The 27,656-nt window shown below is 40.5% G+C and overlaps 1 long non-coding RNA gene and 1 pseudogene across 2 annotated transcripts in view; both read left to right on the forward strand.

Moving 5' to 3' along the window:
* Window positions 1-27,656, forward strand: part of LOC309636721 — a 939,587-nt gene that overhangs the window by 588,885 nt on the left and 323,046 nt on the right. The gene's annotated exons all lie outside the window — the stretch shown is intronic.
* On the forward strand, window positions 13,777-15,494 carry LOC309667990 (lysine-specific demethylase 4D pseudogene; annotated as a pseudogene). The gene has a single exon. The product of its transcript is annotated as a lysine-specific demethylase 4D pseudogene (transcript).

The raw sequence follows: 27,656 nt of genomic DNA on the forward strand, positions 1-27,656 counted from the left end.
CCCCTAACATCTGGACCAATATCCCAAAGCTGAGCAATCCGGAAGTGCTCAGGAGTTCTATGGAGCATATGTCTGTTTTAGTGCAAGCTCATGGGGTGAGAGCGCTTCTGTGGACACATGGCTCCTTCTATGAGGACTGCAGTTGTCTAGCATTACTCCTAGACACCATCCAAGGTGTAGCTTTGCTAGAAAGAAGACAGTTCTGTACACAGTTTCAGGAGAGCGTGATTCAGCCTCCTGTTGGCTTGGGTGTCAACCACCACTTTGACTCTGAGGCCTTCTGCTTCTCATTTGAGGGTTGAGCCTGGTATGCTTTCTTAGGTTTAGTCATGATTAGGAAAATAAATCAGGCATCCTCACCCAAATAGGAGCTACTCCTCAGCCTCCTTGCCTCTCCTCATAATCCAAATGGGGTTAATTTCCTCCTTACCTGTCAATTTCATACAAGTGTTTGACAATCAACAGAGAGGAGTGACAAAGAAGTAGCTTCAGGGACCTAGAAATTTAATCATTATTCCAGTTTACAAGCCACAGTTGCAACATATCTCATCATTAAGTATGATTTTACCCCATTGCTACTGTCTTTCCAGAGCTACTTCTCCCCAGATTAGCTTCCGCGACCCTTCTCTGCCCTCATAGCACATAGCTCTCTTAAGGAGCACTTCTCACACTGTATCGGAACTCCTTTGTCTGGTCTGTCTGTCTGTCTTCCCTACCTACTTCAAGTTCTGTGGTACAAAGTTGTGTATCTGTCTTGCCCTGGGCTAGAGGTGACACAGCATGAAGTCTACGTTACAGAACTCACTCGTGGCATGAAAGTTCCCCAGCATTGCCCTTCCCTGTCTAAGGCAGAGCATGAGTTAACTTCTGCTTTCTTTTCTGGTTAGCCATGGAGCCCTGCGAGGTGCTGGCATGAAAGAGGGACCAAGTCTAACCTCGTTCCTCCCTGAACACTCGGCATCTAGCCAGTGCTCATGGTAGATGTTTTAAAAACATTTTGAAAATGAATGAATGAACTAGAGCCATGAGACTCCAAATGAAATTTCATGGAGGGGTTTTTTCCCCTTTCTTTTATTCATTTATTTACTCAATGTATTGAATACTTACTGTATAGCAGGCACTGTGTTTATGTCTGAGGGGGAAGGCAGCAATTAGATACAGGGGAAACACTGGGATTAATGGGCACAATCAGGGAATTCCCTGGTGGTCCAGTGATTAGGACTCCATGCTTCCACTGTAGGGGGACTGGGTTCGATCTCTGGTCAGGGAACTAAGATCCCACAAGCTGCAAAAATAAAAGGCACAATCAGAAAGGGCCCTTAACCTCACGTAGGGCAGGAGGAGGGCAAGGGGCGAGTGAGAACATGCTTGTTAGGAAGATGGATACCTGAGGAATTAATGTGTAGCCCTATTGTGTTTAAAAACAAAAAAGCTTAATGAAAGAGATGAAGGGATGGGATTACAAGGTGAGAATTCCAGGCCAAGGGAAGTATTTTACGATGCAAAGTCTCAGGGACAAGAGAGAGCACTGTCTGTGGTAGAAACTGCAAGAAGTTGAATAGCACTGCTCAGAGCATAGATGGCCAGGTGGCACAGGCCAGAGGTGAGGCCCAAGAGGGAGGGATCAGATCTCAGTTGTTTTGGGGGTCAGGTAGGGAGCAGGGTTTCATCCTAAGGCAAATGGAGAGCGATTGACGGGCTGTAAGAGTAGGATGAAGTCCTCAGATTTATTTTAGGAAGTCACTCCAGCTGCAGAATGGATTGGCAGGGATGAAGGGATGAAAACCTAGGTATGAGAGATGAGGTGGTGAGGACTGCAGGGCTGGAGAAGAGTCGAATTTGACTCATGTCTTCAAACAGCTTGGAACAGAATTAACCAAACCACTGAAATCCAAGTAGAATGTCATTTTATTCCACATCAGCCATTATTCTTCCCCTTCAGATCTTTGCTGACAGCTACCGAAAGATGTTGGATTGGCATGGGTGTGAGTGCAGAGGCCTAAGAGGATCTGGTTTGAAACCTCGTCCCCAGGAGAAGAGCATCAGTGGCAAAGAAAAGGGACCAGAGGTGATCAAATGCAGACAGTGAATTATCGCTCATAAAGATGCTGTGAAAGACAGGCTTCCCCTAGAATGAGCTGTCAGCAAAAACTTTAATTAGATCAAGGTACTCCCATGAGATACTGTGTTCTAGAATCTTGGGGTGAGGACATTTGTAATTTGCAAAAGTAAACTCAATATCATCATATAACTTCTCTTTGGAAAGCAGGCAAACAAAAAGAAGCTCTCTTGTTTGTACTATAAACTAAAAGGAACTAAAGTAGACAAAATCGCCCTGTCTGTGTGATGTGCAAATGTTCTGTGTTATATGCGTGTTGGTCACTGACAAGGGTCTGGGGAAAAACTCGAATTTGCCGAAGGGGGTGGGGGAGTAGTGGCAGAGATAGTTATGCTTATCAAAGGGGGAGGCAGGGAATAAGAAAGTTTGAAAAACAGTGAATTAAAATCATATAAATGCTTTGGTCATAAAATCTGAGAATTTATTTTTATATTCTGAATTTTTTCAAACACAACGTATTTATCAAATTTGACATCTATTACTCCAGACTCTGTGGTGGCCAATTGGACCCAGAGATTAAGAAGGGACCCCCCTGTCCCACGAAGTACATGATCTAGTAGAGAAGACAGACAGAGGAGTGATTAATACCCTTACATGACAAGCAGCATAATAGAGCATGTATAAAGAACATGAGAAACAGAGGGATTGATTTCTAGTTGTTTAATTGTGTTTAGAGTTGACAACATGAATCGACATTGGGGAACATGTATAATCCTAGATAGTAACATAAATATTAAAAAAGCCCATGAAAACCGTAATCCTCACAGTCTGCCATGGAGGACATGGCAGAGGTGTACAAGGGTAAGGATGACCTGGCGGAGGGACAAGTACCACGTGACCAGGGTCATCAACTCCAGATCAAAGGGGACTCCAAGTCTAGTTGTTACTGTGACATCACACTGTATGTGTCTTGTTTTTTTTTTTAATGAAGTAATAAATTTGGTTTCATTTCAGGGCCCAAACATAGTCAACCTTTTCAGGTATTGAAGCCTCCAAGGAATTGGTTCTTAAGCTCCAAAATGTGCTCTTCTGACAATTTCTCTCCTGTTTTATAGGCTCACCTCATGGATTTGCTGTGACTTAGAGGAAAGGCCAGGTCTAGGAAGCAGACGGGCCTGGCTCAAATCTGGCTCAGGACTCACTGATTATGCCATCTTGGACAAGCATCTGAACACTCTGGTCCAGTTCCCCACGTGGCACACTGAGGAAATAAGATTAAGTAAGAAGATGTGAGTGAAGGCACCCTAGTAGGCACTCTGCTTCTGTCTCAACCACCACCCCACTCCAAGCTACCATCTCTCATCTGGATCTTTATACATGTTTTCCTTCATTCATTCTAGGCCACTCCAGTCTGCCCATTTCTGCCCAGAAAGCAAATGTGATTGTGTCTCGGCCATTGAAAGATCAAAAGCCTCAACATGATTTATAGAATATTTCTTTCCAAACTGCAGGACATGAGCCATTAGTGGGTCATAGAAACAACTTTGTGGGTTACCAGCAGCATATTTTTTAAAAGGGAACAAAATAGAACACAACAGAAATACTAGATTGCAATGTCAATTTTAAGCATAAGGATTATTACATGAAGCTTGCTTTCTCAATATGTGTCTGGTTTTAGTATTTTCTGAGAGATGAAATAAGTGCACCTGTGAAACAAAAAGAGGACAATGGTGGGGGACAGGGAAGGAAGCTATGTACACTTGAAAAAGCTAAGGGGACAGAAATGAGCTGTTAAAAATTAGAAGTTTGATAGGAGAAATGAAAAAGACAATAGAAGTAGGTTTACAAGATAAAGATGAGAAAAAATTTCAGAAGGTAAAGCATAGTCATAAAGGGATAGAAAATTGGAAGAAGAAAAGACACAAAAATTGGAGGTCCGGTCCATGAGGTCTGATATCCAAATACAGGAGTTAATGTACAGAGGGAGAAACTAGAGGAAGTTGTCAAAGAGGTAACTAAAAAGCTTTCATAAAACTAAAGAACCAGAATTTTGAGACGGAAAACATTTAAGAGCACTGGGACAAAGAAAAGCTCCTATAAACTAATAGAGAGGAACACAGCACACTAGGCCTAGGAATCATATTTACATCTCCCTTATTCCTCGTACCACACTCACAAAACAATAAAACAAGTTAATAAAACAAACCCAAAACCCCAGTTAGAATTAAAGGTATAATTAAAATCAAAATTAAAAGTACAATTAACATATAAAAAGGAAAAACCCCATAAGAGAATATTTATCTGTCTCTGGATGGGCAAATAACTTTCTAACTTTCTAAACATAAAGGCCATGAAAGGCATTACAAAGGAAAAGACCGACTCAACATTTTAATATATTAAACTGAAATATATGTGAAAACCATTTAAAATTAAACTTAAATATAAATTAAAGAAATGGCAAACTGGGAAAAATCTATGAACAGATTAAACAAAGGGTTTAATATGGAAAATATTCACATGACAAGTAAAATGTTCATATACTGTGTAAAATATGCAGATAGTCACATAATATATAAAATGTTCATGTAAGTAGATGAGAAAAAACACTAGAACCATATTGGAGAAACATGGGCAAAGGATATGAAGCAATACAAATGGCTAGCATTCATTGAAGAAAAACAAGTCAATCTTAGTTGTAATCTAAGAAGTATAAATTAAAACTTGAGCTACACTTTTTCACCAAAATTTTTCACAATAATTTTCTTACCAAATTATTAAAGATTTTTTTTCAGAGCAAAGTTAATGGTGAGGATGAAAAGTGATATGTTTCTGGAAAGTTTTGGAAATACATGTTAAGGATTTTAAATGTTTAACTCTTGCAATGCAGTAATTCCATTTCTAGCTAACTAATCCAAGGAATTTCATTATTTCACTAATATTTTACCAAATATACTGATCCAGGTACTGAAATATAGGATATTTATAAGGGATTAGTAAAACTTGTGGAAAAGTAAAAAACAAAATAACTGTCCAATAATAGGGGAAAAGTTGAGTCACATATCTCCATCCAATAGAATTTATTCAGCCATCAAATATGATGGTTATAATTATTTTCAAAAAACGGTAAGTAGACTTTCTAATGTGAGAAGAAATTTATTAAACACAGCATTTAGATATTGGCTGTCAGCAGAAACAATGGCTAACGTCTGAGGCATTCTGTCAACAATCCTCATTTGAAAGAATAGCTTTGAAATATGCACGGAACATGAAATACAAGAAGGCTTTCCTGCTGTCCTGAAATTGTTGAGCAATCTGTACAATAAGCAATCGGGACAATGGCCACAGTGAGAGGACTTATTAAACTTACTTCACTTCTTACCTTCCCCAGTTTAAAACACACTCACACACACACACACACACACACACCCCAGGAAAGCTTAGTGGAATTATTTTTGAAAGACTCCTAATATCCAGAAATCCATCAAGTCTAATCATTCTGATAAAAATTCTTTCCTTCAATTGTCAGAATTGTCAAGTTTCCTTAGAGGAAGAATTTCTGTGTTACTGGGGATACCAAGAATAAGGGTAAAATGGAAGAGTAACTGAAATGTAAGGGTACTTATTCTCAACTAGTACCTGTGGCTCCAATTGAAAGAAACATGGAGGCGGTTTCACAGTAAAAGCAACCATCTGAGACCCGTAGAGAAGACATTTGCCTGGAGCGCTGAAGGATCACCGTAATTGTACCCAGCAAATTCTGAGAAGTTTTGATTTGAGCACAGAGTTACACTTACAGAATCAGAGTGTTTCCTTTGGATGCTCAATATCTGAAGGTTAATGTGTACCTAGATTATTTATTTTATATAGATGGTAGCCCGGCCGCATACCTCCTAGGATTCTTAGAAATGTAAAAAGGAAATAATTTAGTTTATAAAACAAATACAGGGGCTTCCCTGGCAGTCCAGTGGTTGGGACTCTGGGCTTCCACTGCAGGGGGACGGGTTTGATCCCTGGTCAGGGAACGAAGATCCCACATGCCACGTGGCAAAGCCAACAAAAACAAAAACAAAAGCAAATACTCAACTCAAGGCTTGTTTTACTTGTCTATTAAGAATTCAATAAAAAATGAGGGCCTCTGTGATATTCATAATCAGCATTTTAGGGTTTATTAGGGGAAAGACCCTTAGCATGGTATTTAAATTTTTGACATTAATTTTCCTTGTAAATTGTTTCATTCTTCTCTTTTCATTTCTCTAGAGGAAGTTTTCATATAGAATGAAAAATTTGATTATATATTTATATAGTTTTAAATAAAATCATTATAGAAGAATTTTTAAGATTAAAAATTACAGTGAGATGGGGAGATTATCACATGATACAGGTGACGGGTACTTGTAGATCCTCAGGGTCTAGCTTGAGTGGTGACAGCTATAAGGAGGAGAGGTAGGCAGGCTGGATCCTTGGGTCCTTATAGAAGGAAGGAGAGCACAGGAAGCCTCCCTGAGGTATACAGGTGTCCCTGGGGCCTCACAGTAGACTGTCGTGGGATCCCCTGACATCACCGACTATATGTCTAGGGAGAGGGAGATGTAATAGCCAACGGTAACTAGGATATTGTATTCCCATTCTTAGAAAAAAAGATTTCTAAAGGATGAAGTTAATTTCAGGAGCAAGATGATCAATTTGTACTAAACAAGTTGATTTTCAGGGGCTCAGTGGCCAGTCAAGAAGGAAAAGCAAATCAGAAATGCAGGAGAAAGTCAGTGTTATTAGAGAAAGCTATGGCAATAAATAATATCTTTAAAGAGACAGAGTGTGATACTAAAGAAATCCATGAACAGAAAAAGGAAATTGAAAGGGAGAAATAAAAAGAGTTAAAAGAGAGATGAGAATTGAGCTTTGAAATAAGACTGCATCTGTATAGTGGAAAAAGAAGTGGAACCAAGGAGAAAGAAAAGAACCGGAGAAGACGGTCAGTACCCTAGAGGTCAGAGACATTTTAGGAGGAAGGAGGTGTTCCATCAATCAATGATGTAGAGAGATAAAGTGTAACCCATGGAGGCGCACTTGGGAGACATTGTGATGATTGACAGAGATCAATTTCAGTGGAGAAGTGGGGTCAGAATCAGAAGACGAGAGAGATGAGGAAATGTTTTTGTAAAGGTAGATTATTTTTGCTTATGTTTTGACATGTTCGGTATTGAAAGGAAGGTAAGAGAAAGGATGTAGCTTAAATCAGGAAACAGACTGATGACTGATGATTTAAGTCTTTACAGAGGTGATAGTGATCATTTAATTCACCGTAGTTTTGGAATGCATGGGAGGTGTCAATTTAAGGAGTTTAAATGGCAAGATTAGGTCTGGAGAGGGGGAGTACCTTCTCTTCCCCTGAGATAGGAGAGTAGGGAGAAAGATGGGGTGTAACCAAGAGGAGAGAGACTGCAGTGTGCGCCAAATGATTTTAGTTACTTATTTTTTAATAAAAATGTTTGGAGTGTGCACCATATAGAGTACCAAGATCCCTTGGAAAATTTGATGATGAACAAGACCTAGACAATGCTCTCAAAGCAGTTTTATATGGAAGATAAGACAAGCCCAAAAATAACTCTAGAGTTTGAGAACACAAGCTATGAAGTTAAATATAAATTTTTCTACACCTCAGTTTCTTCCTCCATAAAATGGGAATACTGAGAGTACCAGCTATGATTCAAGCATCCCATTCTCTTGCTAGCTTACATTTCCTAGGGTTCTAATACAAGTATTTCACCTAATGGAGACTTTCAGCCCATGAATCAAGCACTGTTTCATTCTCCATCATTGCCATCATGTTCTCATTTCCTTTTTTACCCAGGATAAATTTACTGGTCCATCATTGTAATCACTCTCTTATCCCTCCATCCAATCCATCAAGACACTTGTTCCTCTCTCCTTGAGATACACATGGCTGGAAAACCCTAACCCTGATGAAACCTTACTAGTTGCTTTCTTCCCATCTTTTGGGTCCCCTTGTCGATGGAGGCAAATTCCACAGAGTCATACAATATGAGTTCAGGAAACACATCAAGACCAAGGCACACATCGGCTCTGCATTTCCTCAGCGTCTACATGGAGACGCATCCCATGTTGAGGAGGGTTTTGTTCTAGTGGAGGCCCCTTCCCCAGTGCTCTTCCTTCATATAGGGCTTTGAAGTCAGCAAACTTATTAGAAAAGGGAGCTTCGGACTGCTTGGGGAATTAAGCGGCCTAGATATCATGCCAGCCGTTTACAGGAGCTGTCCGGGAAAGCCAGTAGCCCTGTACGTTAGGAGGCGCCTGGGGACCTTGGGCCCTTTTGGATGCTATAGCCCTCCAGTCATGGAAGGAGTCTAGGCTAGCCTATTGTTCAGGCATCTTAGGATGAACATCTAGGGTCATGTTTGAACAATGCTTCTCCTTCATAACAATCTATCCCCAAGACCCTTGAGTGCTCATCAGGTGTCTCTGGAATAGGAAGAGAGAGATTATTTGACTTCCACCCATACTTTAGAGGCTGAGTTAACTGCATTTGTCACACTCCCTCAAGGATGAGCTAGCTTGTCAACCACTTCCCCTCCCCACCATTTATTACCAACAAATTCTATAGAGACCTCGAGATTGTTTCTTTTACCCTTTGACATTAAAGTTGGAAAAAGAGAAGAGTGTTTTAATCCTCCATTACCTACCTTCTGCATGTTCCATGGTGCATGAGGCTCCAGGGCAGAGGTACAGAGAGCTACTACCGCTCACTCAAAGGGCCCCTGCCACCAGTATTCGGGTCTGCAGCAAACATTCCTTTGATGCACTCTTACAAAAGCTACCAGCAGGGGTCACAGAGAGCAAGCCCTTCCTTGGCTATTTTTTTGTCCCTGATCCCAGATCCAAAGGAGAAATGTTTTATGTTGAAGCCAAATTGTGCTGACCTCTTTGGGGAGAGGGCTGGTAGAGGATTGGGCCCCAGTCCCAGCTTCCTCTTGTCTTGAATGGACCCCAGATAAGATATAGGGACCTCGGGCACCTCTTGCAGACCACAGGAGATGTGGGGAGTTTCTATCACTTGGAACAATGGCAGGCAAGCTGATCTTTCAAAGTCTTATTGGGGAGACTACAGGGTGAGGAAGATGAAATGCCTTTGTTCTCTAAAGGCATTTGAGCTCTTCCTCACCGATTTCTTTAGCATGGTTTTCTTCTCCTCTCCCTGGTTCTTGTGCTGACCCAATACTAGTGGTGTTTAATGCCCTGACAACTGTGCTAGCTCCTCCCATTCTGGCAGTTTTCCCAGGGAAATCCCTCTGTAACTAAAAGGACCCTGAAATTTGTATAACCGTTAGATCCCATATATTTTCTTGTAAGAAATCTTAAAGGAAAAATTTCAGGCAAAATACCTGTGTTTTGTGGGCTGATAACTTTAAAAAGGAGGCCTTTTAGTAGACAGTTGGAAGAGCCAGTTGGATTCCACTGTGATGCAATCAGGAATGTTGGAGTTACCATGGCGCTGATGTGAGTATATCTGGAAGAGATACATGGGTACTGACCAACAGTTCAAGTTTCATTTGGAAATGTTTTGTTGAGACAGTACCTGTTTTCCTGGAAGGAAAATCGTCTCTACTTTTATCCAAAGCAAGACAATCAGAGGAGAGTTCCCTGAAAAGGTGATGTTTGGGCTGAGGCTTGAGAGTTGCCTGGGTGCAAAGACCATCAGACAAGAGTATACCGGCATTTTTTGAGACACAGCCAGGAATGTGTTTGGAATGAGAGAGCAAGGAGCAGGGTAGAAAGGGGTGAGGTCCAGAGGTGATGGTGGGCCAGATCACTTAGGGACTTTTCGGACATTCGGAGGATTCTAAGTGGGGTGGAATAGGTGCGCCTGAAGTTTGAGGACAGGGGAAAGTGAGAGAGAATATTTGAAGGGTGGAAATTAGGGGCGCTTAAGAGGATTAAGAAACAGTAATAAGGGAGCACTTGAAATTGGGTTAATGAGATAGTTTGCTTTGGTTATTTTTTTGTTTTCTTATTTGTACACATATATTTTCTGTCCTAAATCATAACTATTACATTTGCTCTACACAGTTCAAGTTGAAAGTGGAGTGTACATGGTGAGATTTTTTTTCACATTGTTTTCAATATGTTTTTTTTCTTTTCACACACACACACTGTATTTTATTTTTATAAGGGATCAATAAACTGACACCAAGCATTGTAAATGGATGACCACAACAAAAGCAACGATTGCAATTACCCAACACGAAACTCACTCATACTATGTCATAATATTGACATTCAGTCCAGTAATCCTCCACTGTAACAACTCCTTTACTTGGCAGTGGAAATTGATTTGTATATTTTTTGCCTCTGAGTCCTTGTGGGATTTCTTGTTTTTTTAATTCCAACAGAAAGTCACAAAAATTAAATCATCCTCATAAGTTGACTCAGTCCCACCTAATTAATTGTTTTTTCATCTTGATCTTTTGTTAGCACTTTTATGAATTCATCAGGTTTCCATTAGTGTTCTGAACATGCTTATTCATTCAGTTCAGCAGTATAGTCAGTTACCAGAAACCTGTACTTGTCAGAGTCTTTTCCATGAATTTCTTGAAGATGAAACCCTTTTATAGGAACATTTTTGCAAAAGCATCAGAGTACACCCAGAACTGTCTGTAAATGACAAAAGACTTGAAAATGACCACGGTTAAAGATTGGATGAAAGTTCATAATAATGCAATTGACAAGGAAATTTTGTTATTTCTGAGATATACATTTTAAAGTAATAACTAGAATTATGACTTAGAACATTAGACCAGAAGATATAAGATTTCTGGAAATTTCATGTAATGTCTGAAACCTTTATATTAACATATTTCCATACAAATAACCCAAAAAAAGTTTAGTATTAGTTGTTTTTTGTTTGTTTGTTTGTTTTTTTATACTGCAGGTTCTTATTAGTCATCAATTTTATACACATCAGTGCATACATGTCAATCCCAATCGCCCAATTCAGCACACCACCACCCACACCCCGCCGTGGTTTTCCCCCCTTGGTGTCCATACGTTTGTTCTCTACATCTCTGTCTCAACTTCTGCCCTGCAGACCGGTTCATCTGTACCATTTCTCTAGATTCCACATACATGCGTTAATATACGATATTTGTTTTTCTCTTTCTGACTTACTTCACTCTGTATGACAGTCTCTAGATCCATCCACGTCTCAACAAATGACTCAATTTCGTTCCTTTTTATGGCTGAGTAATATTCTATTGTATATACGTACCACCACTTCTTTATCCATTTGTCTGTCGATGGGCATTGAGGTTGCTTCCGTGACCTGGCTATTGTAAATAGTGCTGCAATGAACATTGGGGGTGCATGTATTTTTTCAATTATGGTTTTCTCTGTGTATATGCCCAGTAGTGGGATTGCTGGAGCATATGGTAATTCTATTTTTAGCTTCTTAAGGAACCTCTATACTCTTCTCCATAGTGGCTCTATCTATTTACATGCCCACCAACAGTGCAAGAGGGTTCCCTTTTCTCCACACCCTCTCCAGCATTTGTTGTTTGTAGATTTTCTAATGATGCCTATTCTAACTGGTGTGAGGTGATACCTCATTGTAGTTTTGATTTGCATTTCTCTAATAATTAGTGATATTGAGCAGCTTTTCGTGCTGATGCATCTCTTTTTCCTAACTTGAATGAGAATGTTACTTTTGTTTCACTGTTAAGAATGATCATTGCTATTTTTTACCTTGAAATTCTTTATCTTACAAAAAAAAGCTTCTCTTGATGCTTTGCAAGTAAGAATTTTAAAATCATGAATGGATTTTCCATTTCATCAAATGCTTTTTTGGTACCTATAAGATGATGATATTTTTCATTTACTTTGTTAATATTCTGAATTTTATCATTAAATTTTCCAATGTTCAATCATCCTTGCATTCTATTTGGTCATGATGTATTATTCTTTTACTATCTTGCTGCATTTCATTGGATAACATTCCATTTTATGCTTTCCTCTATGCTTATAAACAAAAATGGCCTGTAGCTTTATTTTTTATTGTCCTTTTTTCGTTTGGCTATCAGAGAGCAGAATAGCCTCATCTGAGTAGCTTTCCAACTTTTTCTATACTCGGAAGCAATTTGCACAATAAGAGTTAACTGTTTCTTGAAAGTTTTCTAGATTCACATGCAAAATGATGTGTCTCTTGGACTTTCAGGGGTCATATCTTGAACCAGCCTCTTATACTTGGGTGTTATTCAAGCTTTCTGGTGTTTCTTGCATCCATTTTGGATATGTTTCCTCTCCAGACATTTATTCTTTTCTCTTATCTTTTGAAAATGTTGCTGTCAAGTTTCTCCTAAGATTCTCTTTCGAGATTTTAAAAATCCTTTTGTGCACTATTTCATTCCTAGTGGTTTATTTTCCCCTTCTTTCTTATGCTCGGTTATGCCCATGGTGTATTGCTATCATTAATTTCTTCCAAGAATATTTTTGGTCATCAGTGTTCTGTCTCGTATGTGTTTTCTTTCGTTAATTTTGTCTTTATTCTTTGTTACTTTTTTACTCCTACCCCTTCTTTCTCTTCTTCTATTTTATAGCTTCTTCAATTGAATGTTTAGTTCATATATTTTCAATCACCCTTCTTTTTCCTTTTGGTACAATGAAAGATATCATTCTGTTTTAATGCTTTTCACCCTAAACTATAATTTTAAATTTATCTAAATAATTTAAATACATTAAAACAAATTTATTTCACAGAAATTTGTGAAAATCATCATAACGTGATGAATTATGTCAATGAGCCATTCTGATGGGTGTGTAACCAGCACCTGGGTTCAGAATAGAATATTCACATTAATCTAGACACTTCCTCACACCCCCACTCACAACCTCTCTCTTTCACAAAGGTAACCACTACTCTGACTTCTAACATAGATTACATTGGTACCAAAAAATATCATCATCTTATAGGTACCTTTTTATCTTTATCTAAATGGAAGCATAGAATAGGTATTCTTTTGAGTCCAGATAATTTTGCTCAGTATTATGTTTATAGAATTATTCTTATATTTTCATGTAGTTCTTGTTTATCTTCATTTCTGTATTATATTCCATTGTATGAATATACTACAATGTACTTATCCATTCTAATGTTGACTGGCATTTGAGTTGTTTCCAGTGTTTGGCTTCTGAAATCATGTTGTTCTGAACACTCTTGGACTTGACTTTCATTGCACAGACATACACATATCCTAGGCATGAATCATAGCACATGGGTAAGTTCAATTTTAGTGGATACTGTCCAAATAGTTTTTCAAAGTGAATGGAACGATTTCCATTCTCCTTACTAGAGTACAAGAATTTCCATTGTTCACAACAACACCATTTCTTGTATTGTCAATCTTATGAAATTTTGCCCTTTATTTGAATATGCAATTACAGTCCATGGTGGTGTTTTCTTTGTAGTTCCCGAGTAAATATTTCCAAACATTAGTTTTCAACCTGTCTCTATTCTTTTTTTTTTTAGGTTTTTTGTTCAATACTGCCCTGAAGACACTACATTTGGGATACCCAGCCAGGGCTGGGTGATTCACTAGATCTCAAGAGGACAGAGCCAAGTGTCAACCAAGGACATCAGAGACTTGCAGGCTCAGCCAGCACCAGTCCTGAGCAAGGCTTCTGCCCAGCCTGGAGTCCCCTGGAGAATCAGCAAGCCTAAGAAATATTATCAACTCATTGCATTAAAGTCTACTGGGGGTTCCTGCTGATATACTCCAACCCATTTTTGAAAAAGTACTGTTTCCCAGCATCTTCACCTATCCAGAACATAAATCAAAACTTGGGAGTTTCCTGCTTATTAATGAAAGCTATGACGTCTAAGTCCAACTGGGCCCAGAACCCAAGTTGTAGAATAATGGTATTTCATCCAACCAAAGAAGAGTTTAATGATTTCGATAAATACATTGCTTATATGGAATCCCAAGGTGCACACCGAGCAGGCGTGGCGAAGATCATTCCACCCAAGGACTGGAAAGCCAGACAGACCTATGATGATATCAATGACATCTTAATAGCCGCTCCCCTCCAGCAGGTGACTTCTGGGCAGGCAGGTGTGTTTACTCAATACCACAAAAAGAAGAAAGCCATGACCGTGGGTGAGTACCACCACTTAGCAAATAGTGAAAAATACCGGACTCCAGCACACTTTGATTTTAAGGAGCTGGAGCGAAAATATTGGAAAACACGCCTCTACGATTCACCAGTATATGGTGCGGACGTCAGTGGCTCCTTATTCGATCAAAACACGGAGCAGTGGAACCTTGGACACCTGGGAACCCTTCAGGACCTGCTGGAGCAGGAGTGCGGAGTGGTCATCGAAGGCGTCAACACCCCCTACCTGTACTTCGGCATGTGGAAGACCGCCTTCGCCTGGCACACGGAGGACATGGACCTTTACAGCATCAACTACCTGCACTTCGGGGAGCCCAAGACGTGGTACGCGGTGCCGCCGGAGCACGGCCGGCGCCTGGAACGCCTGGCCAGGGAGCTTTTCCCGGGCAGCGCGCGGGGCTGTGAGGCCTTCCTGCGGCACAAGGTGGCTCTCATCTCGCCCACGGTCCTCAAGGACAACGGCATCCCCTTCGATCGGATCACTCAGGAGGCTGGAGAGTTCATCGTGACCTTTCCCTATGGCTACCACTCTGGCTTCAACCATGGCTTCAACTGCGCGGAAGCCATCAATTTCGCCTGCCCGCGCTGGATCGATTATGGCAAAGTGGCCTCGCAGTGCAGCTGCGGGGAGGCCCGGGTCGCCTTCTCCATGGACGCCTTCGTGCGCATCCTGCAACCGGAGCGCTACGAGCTGTGGAAAGGCGGGCAGGACCGGATCGTGGTGGACCACACGCAGCCCACGGCGCCGGACAGCCAGGTCCTGAACGCCTGGAGGGAGGTCCGCGCGTCCCTGGGAGCCGCTCTCGCCACGAGGCACCACCTGCCCCGCCGCGCTCTGCGCCCCCGTAGGGCTGTAGCCGCGGGCGGTGGGACCCGCCACCGAGTCCCTGTGCGTGCTGTGTGCCGGCGCCCCTCGCCGGCCCGGGGTTCTTGCTCTGCCGCCCAGTTCAGGGACGCGGCCACCAGCACCGCCGCGGAGCCCGGCCCGACCCAGCCGCCGACCCCAGGTCCATCCGCCCCGGATCGCCACCCAGCTGGAAGATGTGGCCCTCGTCGTCGTCCTTGGGAACAGGGCACTCAGGAGCCAGCTGCTCCCCCCAGGGCTAAGAGGAGGCTTTCGGTAGACACAGCTCAGGACCCAGAGGCTCAGCCCCTGCCTGTGGATGCACCCTCGCCGGACAGCGCCGCCCCGCTCAGCCCTGGGCTCCAGCATCCCGCCACGGCTTCTGGCTGTGGTTGTGGCCCTGTCCCCTAAGCCCAGGGGATGCCTTTCTACCCCACTGCTCTTGCATGGGGATCCTTTGAGACTGGTCATATTTCCATTTCAGAGCTTTGGGTATATTACAGGTCACTAGCCTTGCGTGAGCGTGCCTCCTGTGCTGCCGCTGGACATGCTGGTTCCCTGGTGTTTACCAAATTCTCCAAAGTTTGTTCTTCCTTCCAGATCCTGGAATCCTTGGACACTGCTAACTCCTGTGTCACAAACTGAGGTTTCATGCACTGGACACTCTAGTATCTCTGGGAACTAGGTCCTGCTGAGGTCACCAGAGCCCAATCTACCTCACACTCCCATCCTGTGGGCCAGCTCTGGATGCTGCTGTACTTCTAAAGAACCCCGGGCTTTGATTACCCTCCAGTCTCTCTCCTTTTCCTCTTCCCCCTTCCCTTCCTGCTTTTCTTGCCAAACTAGGCCCTTTTGACCAATTAGGTCAGTAGAGACTAAGATAATAATTGATAATCTTTCTGAGTCTTTGATGTATTGAAAATGTGTTCTCTGCTAGTAGGGTAACTAGAATGTTAAAATCTGAGTTTATTAAATATATTAAAGGTAACCAGAATGTTAAAATCTGACTTTATTTTCTGTGTTGTTCAGTCAGTCAACTGAGAGGTGGTCGTTTTTTCTGCACTTTTCTTAATAATTATATCAAAACATTTCAAGCAAATCTTATTTTTATGAGCTGGTTGCCTTGTGTGATGTTAGTGAGTGAGTTTGGGGTTGATTGTTGGGTTCCAGCTGGCTGGCTGGGTTGGGGGGTTTGGTTTGCAGGCCTATCTGAAGGATGACTTGGTGGGAATCACCTGGCACTTGGCTGATCCAAGTTGCTAGGAGAGATGAGCAAACAGAGGACAAAAAGTGCCAGCATGTGAAAATCTTCTCTGCAAGTCTCCACTGCCTTCTCAATGCTGTATGTATATTTCACAAGGTTAAGTCATTGACACATCCCAATAAACCAATCCACAAATAAAGGAACAAGACAATTTCAAGTGGGCATGGTTCTGTGAAGAGATTAAAGGGGATGGGATGCTAGTGCAGAATGGGCAGTGTGGTTCCGGTGGTCAGGGAATACTTCGTAGAGCAGGAGACCTTTCTGAGTCCCAAATGACAAGAAGGAAGGTCCAGAGCTGATTTCCACTTGGATGAAACAGCAAGTGTAACAGCCCTAACATAGACCTTGGTGTTTTTGTGTGGCTAGAGAGGAAGCTCATTTGTGTCTGGGGCACTGAGAAGGGAGAGGCAGGGTCCAGGGTATGCAGGACCTTGTAGCTCATGTGAAATATTTGAGTTTTTTTCAACTTGAAATGAGAAGGCATTGGAAGTTGAAAACAGCACTTGACATGATATAATTTGCACAGTTAACTAATCACCTTAATTGTTCTGTGGACCCCTTGGGGGCAGGAGAAGTAGTTAGAACATCTAAGTAATACAGGTGAGAATTGATGGTTACTGACTTAGGCCATAGTGTTGAAAATGCACAGAAGTGGCCAAAGTCAGAATCAATTTTGGAAATTGAACATGATAGTTTGGATGCAGAAGGAAACACTTCAGAGAATCAAACCACATCTCTCTTCCCTCCAGCTCTCCCCTACAGAATTTCAGTAAGAATCTGGAATTTGAAGCACTATGTAAGACTACAGGCAGGACTAATGAAAAAGTAAGGCTTCTTTGAAGTTCTGATTGAGGAGTAGCAAAAGCCCACGTCTCATCCCTATCACCATGCAGCTAGGCAACACTGTGGTAGTATAGTCTGTGGAAAACTGAAGCTGAGAGACTGCACTCAGGCTCCTCAGTGGAGGATGGCAGTGAGATGCTTGGCTGGAAAGATGATTAAGCCCTGTATTGAGATGGTGGAAGCACATGATGGAAGCAGACTGGAATTACTGGGAAGGCAGCAGCCCTGGAGAGCAACTGGACCATAGTAGATCTCATATGAGCAAGGAGTAAACTTTCATGTGATAAGTAACTGAGAACTTAAGGGCTTTTGGTCCTTTCATTTAGGTCAGTTGTGGATATGGCAGTGCAGAGAAATAAGGGAACTCTGAAAAGTCTCTATGAAGACAGTAGCCTGGCTCATATTGCTATTTTAAATTTTAGAAACTGAAATTTTCCTTGTCATATTTCAGGGATATCACAATCTCTTCCCGGCAGATACACGCTCCAAATAACCTAGGATAACAAAATTGGGGGTTTTGAAGGCCAAGAGACAAAAATAAACTTCAGAAAATATTTCTTCCACTATACTCCTTATGTATTCACCCAGTTTTATACTTGAAACAAAATTTCCTTTGCCCAATAAAGAGTAGCAATGTTAAAAATACAGTTTAGTTTTACCAGTAGACTGGTTCCTAAATTAGTCTTCTTGACCTAAGTAGGCATTTCTCAAAAGAAGATATACAAATGGCCAACAGGCCCATGAAAAGATGCTCAACTTCGCTAATTATTAGAGAAATGCAAATCAAAACCACAGAGGGGTATCACCTCACACCTGTCAGAATGGCCATCGTCAAAAAGTCTACAAATAATAAATGCTGGAGAAGTGTGGATGAAAGGGAACCATCTTACACTTTCGGTGGGAATGCAAATTGGTTCAGCCACTATGGAAAACTGTATGGAGGTTGCTTAAAAACACTAAAAATAGGGCTACCATATGATCCAACAGTCCCATTCCTAGGCGTATATCCGGAAAAGGCGAAAAGTCTAATTCAAAAAGATACATGCACCCCAGTGTTCATAGCAGCCTTATTTACAATAACCAAGACATGGAAACACACCAAGTACCCATCAACAGATGATTGGTTTAAGAAGAAGAGGTATATACATACCGTGGAATATTACTCTGCCACAAAAAGATGAAATATTGCCACTTGCAGCAGCATACATGGACCTAGAGAATATCATACTAAGTGAAGTAAGTAAGACAGAAAAAGACAAATAGATCACTTATATGTGTTATCTAAAAAACAATACAAGTGAATCTATATACAAAACAGAAACAGAGTCACAGACATAGAAAACAAACTTGTGGTTAGCTAAGGGGAAAGGGAGCAGGGGAGGGATAAATTAGGGGTATGGGATTAACAGATACACACGACTGTACAGAAAACAGATAAGCAACAAAGATTTGCACAAAAAATCAAAACAAACAAAAACAAAACCAAAAAAACCCAAGGATTTGCTATATAGCACAGGGAACTGTATTCGATATCTTGTAATAATCTATTATGAAAAATAATCTGAAAAAATATGTATATAACAATCACTTTTCTGTACACATGCGACTAACACAATATTGCAAATCAACTATACTTCCATTAAAAAAAAATTAGGCTTCTTGAAAGGATCAGGAGCTGGGGGTGGTAATGAAGGGGGTTCATCCAGCAATTGTATTGAAAATTCTATTTTATTTCAAGTCAACTGGCACACTCAATTTGGATACTCACAATCTGGACCACTCTTCTCAGGAAAAGATACCCAGATCCAGCTGTTCTTCCATGTCCAGTAAGTTGTTGCTATACTTAATCTTGGAAAAGCAAGGGACATTGACAATGACAATTAAATAAAGGCAAGGATAGAGCCATCTTCGTTCTTACTGCCACGATCTCTCCTAGGCCTCTCTCCACTTCTGAGAAATAACAATCACAAGTCCAGTGTATATTCATCAAGTTTGTAGACAAAAGGCTACGAAACCGAAAGTAGTATGTCGTGTGGTTTTAACAACATACCCCCACCATCACCTTTTAAAAAAGTCAATATTACAGTTACAAGATCTAAAGACTTTCCTATCTATAGTCCCTAGTTAGTTCAACAAAGTCCACTAGATCTGGGTAATTTATTTTATTTTATTCGTTCTGCTGCTGATGGACAATAGGGTTATTTGCAAATCTTTGTTATTTCGAACTATGCTTTACAGAGCAGCTTTGTATATAGGATTCCTGGGTTGTATTTATGTTCACTTTTAACTTTTTAGAAAAAGCCCGCTTGCCCTCCAATTTCCACCTCTATTGGCAGTGTGGGAGAGATTTGGTTTCTCCATATCTTGACCCACTTTTTATATTGTCAGACCTAATCAAAATGGGCAGAGAACAGCTTCTCTGATTGCTAGTAATCCTGCACATCTTCTTGTATTTATTGGCCATTTGGATTTCCTCTTTTCTGAATTACCTACTCTAAAGCTCTGCCTACTTTTTTTGGTTTGACTATTTTTTGTTGTTGTTATGTAGAAGTTATATGATATTCAGGATACTAATTCATTGTCTATTTCATGTATGATGACAAACTTCTCCTAGACTGTAAGTTCTTTTAATTTTTTACGTCATAGTATTAGTCAGGGTTCTTCAGAGTAATAGAACCGATAGGAGATATATGTATAGCTTGTATTAGAGGAACTCATTCATTTGGTTATGGAGGCTGAGGAATCCCACGATCTGTCAGGTGGGCCGTCTGCAAGATGGAGAACGGGGAATATGGTTGAGTCTGGGTTCGAAAGCCTGGGAACCTGGAGTGCCCATGTCAGATGTCCCAAAGCAAGGGAAGACGGATGCGTCTGCTCAGGCAGAGAGAGTAAATTCACCCCTACTCTGCCCTTTTGTTGAATTTGGGCTCTCAGTGGTGTGGGTGATCCCGCCTGCAGTGGTGAAGGCGCTCTTTACTCAGTCTACTGATGCAAGTGCTAATCTCTTCCCGGAAGAGCCATGCAGAACACACAGAAGTGATGCTTTACCAGCTATCTGGGCATCTCTTAGCCCAGTCTACATGTGAAATTAACCATCACAGTCATTAGTTTGGAATCATTTAAATATATCAGACGTTCCCATCATGGTGCTTTTGGTTCTTTAAGCCATTGTTCCTCCCTGAGTTCATAAAGACCTTCTTCAATATTTTCTCTTAAAATTCTGTGTTTTATCCATCTGTAATGCACCTCAAATTTATTTATGTAAGTGGTATGAGGTCAAGCTCCAATCCCACCCACCCCCCAAAATAGTGCCAATGCCACTACCACATATTGAATAGCCCATCCTTCCCCATTGGTTTGGTACGCTACCTCCATCGTAGGCAGACTCCCACATATCCATGTGTCTGTGTCTGGCCTCCCTATTCTGTATGCAGATACATTTGTCCATTGCAGCTCAAATACCACAGTTCGGTAGAGGAGAAATCACCCCTCTTTGTTCTTCTTTTAAGGAATCATCTTGGGATTCTTATTTGAATACTTCCCTACTTACTAGATCTGTCACCTTGAGCAAGTTTCTTAATATCTCCTTGATGCGGTTTCCTCATATGAGAAATAGGGTTCATAGGATTTCCCTTATACGGTCATTATGAAGATAAGGCATAAATAAATTATTTTATGCAGAGTGCATTGAACAGTGTCTGGCATTAGATAGTCACCATATATTAGCTATTTTTAATAATGTTTGTTCTGTTAAAGGTACAGAGAAACTTCTGTGGATCAAAAACAATGAAAAAGAGAGGGAAAAGACAAATCAAAGAGTGAGAACAGATATCGCGTTACTCATACCCAGTAAAGAAGTAATAAGCAGAACATATAACTACTACCAAGACAGACAACCCAGCAGAAAAATGGACACAATACTTGATGAGGCACTTCCTGAAGGGGCACCTCCAATCAGACAATAATCATCAGAAAATTGGTTCACTCCTATTAGGAACCAAGTAAATGCAAATCATTATGAGGTGCCCCTGTTCCCTCACCTGATCGGCTAAAACTGTAAAGGCAGAAAATCACCAAAGGTTTGCAAAAGTGAAGGGCGATGAACACCCTTGCACGCAGCTAGTGCGTAAACTGGTAAAATGTGTGGAAAACATCTGGCAACTTGCAGTTTACATATTCTATGGCCAGTATAGGCGTCAGGGAAGTTTCAGAGCAACGCTGTTTGTAAGAGGCCAAAAGTGGAAACAACCCAAAGCCCCATCTACAGTAGAAAGTTTATATGGTTGAATACTTTACAGCCCTGAAACAGAAAAGTCCAGCTGCGTGCAACGGCGTAAATGATGAAAAATTACAACAAAAATACACTAAAGTACATAAATACATTTGTGTTTCTTCATGGTTATATAAAGTTTTCAAAAATGGACAGAGTTTTAATTTTATAATGTTTACCAAAATTACTACGTGAATAGTTAGGATAAGGTCAGTGTAGGAGGCAGAAGGGGCTGTAATCTGGGAAAAAGAGCACAAGTCAGGCAGCCAGGTGCCTGGCAATGTTACATTTTTTGACCTGGGTAGTGGCTCCACTTCTGTTCACTCTATAGTTATTTGCTGAAGTGTACATTTATGCTTTACAGATTTCTGTGAACACTTTATATTTCATAATTTAAAATATTTTTAAAAGTGCTCTAAAAAATTGTCACATAGTGGTTCATAGAATCATTTGGTTTATAGTGTGTTGTATTGTAGACTGTTTCCAAAACTCAGATTATGTTTCTAATTTTTTTCATTCTAATATTATTTATTGATGCCGTCTCCTGTTTATTTATTATTTACAATATTATATTTAGTAATACGTAAGTTTTTGGACAGTTTTAGACTTACAAAACATTGAGCACGTGGATCAGGGAGTATTGACCCGACCCCACTCACATGTCCCCCTATTAGTAACATCTTACTTCCCATGGTGTATTGATTACAATTAATGAACCAATGTCAATATGTTATTGTCTACTAAAGGCTATCATTGGTTCAGATTTCTTTACCTTTTACCCAACGTCCTTTTTCTGTTCCAAGATCTCATCTAAAATGTCAAATTACATTTAGTTTTCATGTCTCCTTAGGTTTCTCTTGGCTGTAACAGATTCTCAGACTTTCCTTGTTTTTGACCAAAAGTTTGTATAGAAACCTGACAGTTTGGGGGAATACTGGTCAGGTATATTGTAGGATGCCCCTCTAGTGGAATTTGATGCTTTTCTTATGATTATCTTGGGTTTCTGTATTTTTTTTGGAGTAGGATTACTGGGAGAATTTTATCACATTTCAATCACATCATACCAAGGACCTATACTATCAAAGTAATTTATGACTTTTTTTTTTTTTGGCCACGTCTTGCAGTTTGTGGGTTCTTAGTTCCCTGGCCAGGGATCGAACCCGGGCCCTAGGCAGTGAAAGCGTGGAGTCCTAACCACTGGACTGCCGGGGAATTCCCAGTTTATGACTCTTGATGTTGACCTGGTTAAAATGGTGTTTGGCAGGGCCCTCCTCTTTAAAATCACTGCCCCTCCCCGACTCCCATCCCCGATTGCCACTCTGCACCTGCTACTCACGCTAAGGGAGCACTCCCTTCCTGTAACAGGGAGGACTATATAATTTATTAACCAGTTCTTTATTTTTTACGTAACAGACTTCTATTTTATTAATCATTTATATTTTTGTATATGGTTGTTTCTCTTTTGTTTTTTGAATTGTTCTATCAATTTTATCTTTTTTTTCTTTCAAAAAATTCTGAGGTATTTTGGTTTAGTTCTTACTAACTACTTGCATACAACTAAAAATCAATAGATTTTTAGCTCTTATATGGATATTGTTGTATATGTTATGTGGGTATTCATTTTAAAATAAATATGGTTGTGTTCAGTTTTTTGATTATTGACTTTCAATTTTATTTCATGATTGAAATAAAAGATTGATCAAGATGGTACTCAATATGTTGATTCTATGGAATTTTTATTGAGATTTATTATGTGGTCTTACAGTGGTAAATGTTTGTAAATGTTTTATATGTGTTGAAAAACATTTTGCTATGTGGTTGCTGCAGGTAATATAATCAAAGTTGTTAAATTTATTGTTTAAACTTTTATAACATTATTAATTTTCTTCTCTCCTCGTCTATCAGTTTCTGGGAGAATGGTGTTTGAAAAAAAAACCTCCCACCATGATTGCAAATATGTCAGTTTTACCTTATAATTCTCAGTCTTTGTGTTCTGTGTCTCAGCGCTGTGTGTTTAGGTGCGTAAAGTGCATCACTGTAATCTTTCCCGTGAGTTTTTCTTTTTGATAACTATAAGCTGTCCTTCTTTTACCTTATAAATACATTCGATATTAATTGCTGCTAGACCAGGTTTCTTTTGTTTAATATTTGCTTGGTTTGACTTTCCCACTCCTTTTATTTTCAACCTCTTAGCTTGCTGTAAGATTGGTTTAAAAAATCAAAAGGGCGCAGACAAAGTGGGCTGACCAAGCAGAGCAATTGCCGATGATTGGTGCTGATCAAATTATACCTTTGCCCAGGTAGAAAGCCAGAGCCATCAGGACATGGGTCTGCATTTGGAGGCCAGCTGCCCAGAGAACACTGTCTCTCTCTCTGGGTCCTTGAATATCTCCAACTGGAATCAGGATTTTGTTGGTAGAAGGTAGGTCACTTTATTTCTGTAATTTGTGCTTATGAGCAAAAGAGTTATTTTCCTACCAGAAGTTTTAAAAAATGACACTATTTATCCATATAGAGAGAGAGAGAGAGAGCAAGAGAGAGGGAACTATACTTTGGGATATCCTTTCCTTGAGTTTTTTTTTTTTTTTTTACAATTCTGTAGCATTTAATACGTTCACAGCGTTGTGCAACCATCAATATTCTCTAGTTCCAGAACATTTTCATCATCCCAAAAGGAAACCCACACCCATTAGCAGTCACTCCCTATTCCCCCCAGCCCCTGGCAACCAATAATCTACTTTCTGTTCCTGTGAATTTGCCTATTCTGGACATTTCACTTAGATGCAATCATACAATGTGTGGTCTTTGTGTCTGGCTTTCGCTCAGCACAATGTTTCTAAAGTTCATCCATGTTGTAGCAGGTATTTAGTACTTAATTCATCTTTAAGGCCAAATAATATTCCATTGTGTTGATAGTCCGCATTTTGTGTATCCATTCAGCTGTTTATGAGCACTTGGGCTGTTTTCACATTTTGGTGATTGTGAACAGAAGCACATGTACCTTTACATCTGCATCTTGTTGTCATCTGTGGGCCCCTCTGAGGGCAGCTCTCTGCGAATGTTGGGCTGTGAGCAGGTCTTCTGGCATCTACCACACCTCCCAACCCACCCCAGCCCAGGGGACCTTTGTGTGGTCTGGGGGGGCTTGGACTCATCAGTCACCACCTCAAACAGAGAGGGTCCACTGGAGTTACTTTGTTTCCTCTCAGGGGCTAGCCATTTACAACTCAGACACCAGAATCTGCTCCTTTGTCTCTGTTTTCTGCTAATACAGCCGTAAGGCAGAGAACAAGACTGGTCTGGTTGCTGCCACGATGAGAGGGTGGACGAGCCAGGGACGACGGAAGACACTAGAAGATGGGGGACATGAGGGAACAAAGGTGACAGTTCGAAAATATGAGCCTACATACTTTCATTTTTACTTATTCTCTTGATGACAACTTGTACACATGATTGGAGGGTGGGACAACGTGGGACATGGAAGCCACGGCCCAGGAACATGCGGAGGGGAGATCGGGAGGGGCCCTCTTCCCCCTCCTCAGGGCCAGTCTGCCCAGGCCCTGATACGAAGCAGGAAGGGGGGAGGCAGTGTGTGTATGTGGAGCAGGGGGGCAATCCTGCTTAGACAAGCAGACCCAGGTGGTCCTTCTTTACCAAGGGAGATGGGCAAATTGTGATCACCAGTTCTGGAAAAGGTAGCCAGTGGGCCTTGGCAGGGGAAATCTCTCCCCAAATCCACAAAAATCCACATGGAGGGAATCCTCCATAAGCCTGTGGATCAATGAACAAACTACATCAAGGTAGGATTTTAATGGCCTGGGATCCTTTGATCCATGGAGTCCTCTAGTTACAGAAAAGAAACCCTCCACTCTCCTCTCTGACCCACCCTGCCCTTTGCTACAGTCTAAATCGGCTGTTCCAGTGAACACAAGCAGCCCCACCCAACTCATCGCATTTGGGATTCAGCATTTACTGAGATGTCCTGGATGAGCTGCTCTCAGATTCCCAGATTTCACTTCTTTTTTTTTTTTTTCACACACACACACACTGTATTTTATTTTTACAAGAGATAAATAGACTGACATCAAGCATTGTACATGGATGACCACAACAAAAGCAACAATGACTGCAATTACCAAACACAAAACACACTCATACTGTGTCATAATATTGACATTCAGTCCAGTAATCCCCCACTGTAGCAGCTCCTTTACTTTGCAGTGAAAATTGATTTGTATATTCTTTGCCTCTGAGTCCTTGTAAGATTTTTTTTTTTAATTCAAACAGAAAGTCACAAAAATTATACTCATCCTCATCAGTTCACTCAGTCCTATGTAATTAATTTTTTTTTCATCTTGATCTTTTGTTAGCACTTTTATGAGTTCATCAGTTTTTCATTAGAGTTCTGAAAATGCTTATTCATTCAGTTCAGCAGTACAGTCAGTTACCAGAAACCTGTACTTGTCAGAGTCTTTTCCATGAATTTCTTGAAGATGAAACCCTTTTATAGGAACATATTTGCAAAAGCATCAGAGTACACCCAGAACTGTCTGTAAATGACAAAAGACTTAAAAATGACCACGGTTAAAGATTTGATGAAAGTTCATAATAATGTAGTTGACAAGAAAATTAGTTATTTCTGAGATATACATTTTAAAGTAATAACTAGGATTATGACGTATAACATTATACCAGAAGATATAAGATTTTTAGAAATTTCATGTAATGTCTGAAACATTTATGTTAACATATTTCCATACAAATAACCCAATAAAAGTTTAGTATTAGTTGTTTTGTTTGTTTGTTTTTTTATACTGCAGGTTCTTATTAGTCATCAATTTTATACACATCAGTGTATACATGTCAATCCCAATCGCCCAATTCAGCACACCACCATCCCCACGCCACCGCAGTTTTCCCCCCTTGGTGTCCATATGTCTGTTCTCTACATCTGTGTCTCAACTTCTGCCCTGCAAACCGGCTCATCTGTACCATTTTTCTAGGTTCCACATACATGCGTTAATATACGATATTTGTTTTTCTCTTTCTGACTTACTTCACTCTGTATGACAGTCTCTAGATCCATCCACGTCTCAACAAATGACTCAATTTCGTTCCTTTTTATGGCTGAGTAATATTCCATTGTATATATGTACCACTACTTCTTTATCCATTCGTCTGTTGATGGGCATTTAGGTTGCTTCCATGACCTGGCTAATGTAAATAGTGCTGCAATGAACATTCGGGTGCATGTGTCTTTTTGAATTATGGTTTTCTCTGAGTATATGCCCAGTAGTGGGATTGCTGGGTCATATGGTAATTCTATTTTTAGTGTTTTAAGGAACCTCCATATTGTTCTCCATAGTGGCTGTATCAATTTACATTCCCACCAACAGTGCAAGAGGGTTCCCTTTTCTCCACACCCTCTCCAGCATTTGTCGTTTGTAGATTTTCTGATGATGCCCATTCTAACTGGTGTGAGGTGATACCTCATTGTAGTTTTGATTTGCATTTCTCTAATAATTAGTGATGTTGAGCATCTTTTCATGTGCTACGTGGCCGTCTGTATGTCTTCTTTGGAGAAATGTCTATTTAGGTCTTCTGCCCATTTTTGGATTGGGGTGTTTGTTTCTTTAATATTGAGCTGAATGAGCTGTTTATGTATTTTGGAGATTAATCCTTTGTCCGTTGATTCGTTTGCAAATATTTTCTCCCATTCTGAGGGTTGTCTTTTCGTCTTGTTTATGGTTTCCTTTGCTGTGCAAAAGCTTTGAAGTTTCATTAGGTCCCATTTGTTTATTTTTGTTTTTATTTCCATTACTCTAGGAGGTGGATCAAAAAAGATCTTGCTGTGATTTATGTCAAAGAGTGTTCTTCCTATGTTTTCCTCTAAGAGTTTTATAGTGTCCAGTCTTACAGTTAGGTCTCTAATCCATTTTGACTTTATTATTGTGTATGGTGTTAGGGAGTATTCTAATTTCATTCTTTTACATGTAGCCGTCCAGTTTTCCCAGCACCACTTACTGAAGAGACTGTCTTTTCTCCATTGTATATCTTTGCCTCCTTTGTCATAGATTAGTTGACCATAGGTGCGTGGGTTTATCTCTGGGCTTTCTATCTTGTTCCATTGATCTATGTTTCTGTTTTTGTGCCAGTACCATGTTGTCATGATTACTGTAGCTTTGGCCTTTTTTTT

This window comes from Balaenoptera physalus (genome assembly GCF_965194825.1).
Source record: "Balaenoptera physalus genome assembly, chromosome: 10".
NCBI classification, from domain to species: domain Eukaryota; kingdom Metazoa; phylum Chordata; class Mammalia; order Artiodactyla; family Balaenopteridae; genus Balaenoptera; species Balaenoptera physalus.